A 5246-nucleotide genomic window follows, 5' to 3' on the forward strand; every position below is an offset into this window, starting at 1 on the left:
GGTTCATATGTTGATGCTCAACCACTGAGCCATGCTGGTCGGGCAATCCCTTGTTTTTAAAGTAAAAGAAAGACAACTGAGAGAGATGTAATGGGAAATAAGCCTTTTCAACCCATTTTAAGAATGATGTCATGTGGGGTTTGAGGGTATGAACATTCATCTCATTGACACTACTCCTATCTGAGGAACTTGAAGAGTCTTTTCACACCCTCAGGTGTATGTACACTCTGTTGTGAAGACCACTGATCTAAGCATTGCAGGTTAAGTAATAGAATGCAAACCCCCAGGAAGAGACTTCCCAGCTCAGAATCCTGGTAAACAGGCCTATTAGTTACCATAATTATTTTACTCTAACCTCTACATTTCTACTCACCTTTCCCTCCTTTGTCCTTTTTTTCAACCCACTTTCCTATCAATAGGTATAGCTCACTCCCAGCTGGTATGCCTTAGTAGTTGAGCATTAACCCATGCATCAAGAGGTCTCTGGTTCAATTCCCTGTCAGGTCAGATGCCAGGTTTCAGGCTTGATCCCTGTTTGGGGGTGTGCAGGAGGCAGCAGATCAATGTTTCTCTCTCATCGATGTTTCTATCTCTCCCTCTCTCTCAAAAAAAAAACCCAACCCCATCTATAGTAATAAAAGTGTAATATGCTAATGAGACTGGACAGAGGAACGACCTTCCAGACGTCATTCTGGACATCCTTCCAGGCAAAGCCACCATGGCAGGGGCTGAGGCAGAGGTGCTTATGGGTGATCAGGCAGGTAGGTGGGTGGTTAGGGGCAATCAGGCAGGCAGGCAAGTGGTTAGGCATGATGAGGCAGGCAGAGTGGTTACAGCCAATCAGGCAGCCAGGCAAGCAAGCGGTTGGTGCCAGTGGTCCCAGATTGTGAGAGTGATGTCTGACTGCCGGGTTAGGCCCGAGGGGATCGGGCCTAAACCAGCAATTTGGACAACCCATGAGGGGTCCCAGATTGCGAGAGTGTGCAGATCAGGCTGAGGGACTGCCCTCTCCCCCTGTGCACGAGTTTTGTGCACTGGGCCTCTAGTTAAAAATAAAAATAAAAACACAGCTCTCGCCATCCACACCTCGACTCTGCATCAGAACCTTTCACAGAACACTAACTTGGTCCTTTCTTCAAACTGACACCCTCTATAGGCAGGGGCTCCAGACTTACCTTTGCCTCTGCTGTGAGGCTGGATCTCTCATGATCTGTGGTAGCTCTGGTTGGAGACTTTTCTCTCAGGAGCTGCAGGTGGTCTGGGTTAGAGGAAGGGAAGGGAAGGGAAGGAGGTGCTGAAAGGAAAGGAACTTCATGAGACTGAAATTCATTCTCTGATGGACTTTGGATCAGGGCTGGGACTGTATGTGTGGCATATGATGGGTTGAAGTTTCACAAAGCAATATTACAAGGGCCTTTTATCTCTACTTTAGACTATGAAACTGATAACCAGACATGTAACTTGGTAAAAGTCCATCCCTTACTTTTCTAAGTCTTCTCATTTGCCTCTTTTTATTGACCAAAAGAAGCCATTGAACAGAAATGTTTTCATCTCCTGTATATCAGATTACATACCTACTAGTACACCCACTCTCGCCAAAACAAAGCCCAACTCCATTTGTCAGTAATTTCTCCTTTTCTGTTGTAATGGAGAAAGTAGCTTTCTATCTCCATGTCCTAGGCCTTCCTATCATTTTGTGAACTCATAATTTGTGTATTGAATCTTGGTTTGCTTGAACTCTCTAGAGATGTTTCTGTTTTCTAGACTTTATGCTGACTGATACACTAAAGTCCCCGTTTTATCATCTGTTAAATGGGCACATCAGGGGGGTCTGCCTGAAGCCAGGAGTTTCTATCAGCTCTCCTGTGATGGGGAAGCACCAGTCAGATTCCTGGGAAAGTAGGGGGAATGGCCCCTCTCCAAAGCCAGTCACTGATGTTCCTTGAGACTGCCCAAACCCATAGTAGTGCAAGGTGCAGCTGACACCTCAGCAGGGGTCAAGATGCAAGGTGGGGCCAGCAGGATTCCAGAGGGTGGGATGAACTATATCCCAGAGGGCAGGGTAGTTGCTTTTGTCCAGTCTGCTGTTGAGAGGGGCCTGTGCCTCTCAGGAAAAATGGCTGTTGTGTTTTTGGGTGGGAGAGACTGAGCACAGGTATTTTGGCAGCTGCTCTCCCATGTCTCTCCTCAATGACTCTCACCCCAGACTCTCCTCAGGTGACTCTAGTCCACATCACCCTCCCTCCACTGAAGCCCAGAGTGAGTGGCTGCAAAAGAAAATCCTGTGTCTGGTCCTTTAAAAAAAAAAAAGTGGCATTGTCTGGCAGGCTCTGTATTTCCCTGGCCAATGGAGGCCTCATTTTACCATTTCACTTCTGGATGCTATGTGAGTGGCTGTTCCCACCTCTGGTGCTCCAGGATGGAGATCAAAGCATGGGGTTCAGGCCTCATTCTTCTCAGGGGGAAACCCCCAACTCTATTCTCCAAAGCCCTCAACCCTCCCACTCTCCAACCCCCACCACACACCCTTTCCACTCAACTCCCCTCCCCGCGCCCCACACACACAGCTCCAACCTCTTCCACCACAGGGGGATGTACCTCCTCACCCTTGACCTGCCGCCTGAGGGAGCAGGGCCAGCCCTTTTGTGACTCTGCCCTTATTGGCAGTCTCCAGGTGGTTTCTGCTAATCCTTGTTCAAAAGTCTTTTTAGCTAGTCTTCATTTGGAAGTTCAGGATGAATGTTGCCCAGTTTAGTTGTATTTCTAGTTTGGTTCTGGGAGGAGGTGCAAGAAAGATCCATGTACTCTGCCAGCATCTTGAAACTCCTCTCTTGAGCTCTTATCAATTATTTGCTCTGTTTGGTGGCATAATATTTGGACTTATTTTAGTGTCACATATCAACATTTTCCTGATCCATAAATTGTACTGGACACACAAGTGTTTCCCTGCCTAAGCCTCCATTCCCTTCATTCTAGGGCCTCCTCCTGCCTGAATTTTTGCCAGGAGGTAAGAAACAGGATCATGTAAACTTAAGGAGGGTCCAGAGGAGACAGCAAAGTCTCTATCAGGAATAGGATATTGGGCTAGCACATGAAGTCATTAGTACTTACCTGACTTTTACCTTCATGGTGATCACAGGCTAGTAGAGGAGGCAGATTTCAAAGGGAATAGTTCCCATGTAGTTAGTTCAATGTCATAATAGATTTTATCTTAAAAAAAACAAAGGAAGGAGAGAGTAATTGTTGGACTAAAAGCTCCATTAGGGCAAGCGTCCTATCTATCTTTTCACAATGCCTAAAATATAACATGAAGAATGGACATCATAGGTGAGAGGCTGACACAGCTAGCATTACATGATATAAGAGGCAATAACCCACAAGGATGGAAATAACAACTCTTAACACTATCCTTTAGATTATTGAGATGATTCTACCTTTAAGGAGGTGGGACTGAGTAAATTCCTAATAATTTCAGGTGAGGCAGGGTCATAACTCATAGTAGAAGGTATAGGTTCAACTTTATAAAATCTATATACAGCAGAGATCCAAGAGGCTGGGACACTTACAGATTGTGGCAGAACTCATGTTCTTCAAAGATTTGCTTTTGTTTTGCTGAGAAGCTCTTGTCACAAATCAGACATTTGTGACACTGAGAAAGAGCTGCTCATTATCCCTTTTAAGATGTTCCAGGCTGATGAACCCCACTGGTGCACGATCAGGACCGTGGGAGGGCTCCAGGGTGTGTCTGACCTGTCTCGCCCAGTCCTGATTGGCCAAACCCCAGCAGCAAGCTAACCTACCCATCTGAGAGTCTTCCCTCTGGTGGTCAGTGCACGGTCATAGTGACTGGCATAATGGTTGAATGAATGTTTGGACACCTAGCATATTAGGCTTTTATTATCTACACTAATAAAAGAGGTCTGAATGTACCCCTGCTCTAATGTACAATAAAAATGTCATCAGCAAAGTCTAATTTGCAGGGGTGGCATTTCTTGATGGAGAACAGGCTGGGGGAAGAACTTTCGGTGATGCCAGAATATGTGTTTCCTAGACAAGTCCTGGGTTTTGTCCTGCACCTCCTTGATCTGAAGTAGGTACTTGACATGGCAAAGAGTAAAAGTCCAGACCCTGTAACTCATAAAACTGCTGCTCTATCTCTTCAAAAGATCATTTTCTCTTTCCTTCCTCTCTTTCTCTCCAGAACATTACATCTTGTTCTCACTATATATAATCTTGTTCTCACTCAGTCTTTTTAAAAAATCTTTATTGTTGCATTACATATGACCCCCTGTTTCCCTCACTGACTTCCACTATCTCCCTCCCCCCCCTCCCCACAGGCCTTCACCATCCTATAGTCTGTGTCCATGGATTATGCATATGTGCATACAAGTTCTTTGGTTGATCTCTTCTCATCACCCTTCCCCACCCTCCCTCTGAGGTTCCACAGTCTGTTCCATGCTTCTGTTCCTCTGGATTTATTTTGTTCATCAGTTTATTTTGTACATTGGGTTCCACATATGAGTGAGATCATGTAATGCTTATCTTTCTCTGACTCAATCTTCCTGACAGGTCAAAGTTTGATTCCTTATCTCCTGCTGTTTCTTAGTCACAGTAGTTTCTTTCTGCTTCAGCTACTACACTATCTGCTTGAGCTTCTTCTGGTGCTCCCTCTGTTCAGTTACACTGAGAAAGAGCTGCTCATTATCCCTTTTAAGATGCTCCAACTGCTCTGTCTTATCTTGATCTCCCTGAAGAAGCTTCTCCATTTCCTTCTCTTGAGTTGATGTCTCGGCCTGAAGCTGACTCTCTGACTCTCCTATCTTCATCTTCATTCTGATGACATATTCTGGTTTTGTAATTTCAAATGAAGCAGCATTGGTTCCCAAATGTCCTTCTGTTCTTTAACTTTCTGTTCCAACTTCTTGTTGATGCTCTTTAAGGTTTCTAGATCCTCCTGGCTTTTTTAAAAAATTAAATCTTTATTGTTCAGATTATTACAGTTGTTCCTCTTTTTTCCCCCCATAGATCCCCTCCACCCGGTTCCCACCCCACCCTTCCCACTGCCCACTGTCCTCATCCATAGGTGTACGATTTTTGTCCAGTCTCTTCCCAAACCCCCAACACCCCTATCCCCCCCGAGAATTGTCAGTCCACTCCCTTTTTATGCCCCTGATTCTATTATATTCACCAGTTTATTCTGTTCATCAGATTATTTATTCACTTGATTTTTAGATTCACTTGTTGAT

At 45.0% G+C, this 5246-nt stretch overlaps 1 pseudogene; it reads right to left on the bottom strand.

Annotated features, from left to right (window-relative positions):
• Window positions 1-3562: 3562 nt before the first annotated feature.
• LOC102247457 overlaps window positions 3563-5246 on the bottom strand; it is a 69890-nt pseudogene continuing 68206 nt past the window's right edge.

This window comes from Myotis brandtii, unplaced genomic scaffold (genome assembly GCF_000412655.1).
Source record: "Myotis brandtii unplaced genomic scaffold, ASM41265v1 scaffold2727, whole genome shotgun sequence".
Classification (NCBI taxonomy): Eukaryota; Metazoa; Chordata; class Mammalia; order Chiroptera; family Vespertilionidae; genus Myotis; species Myotis brandtii.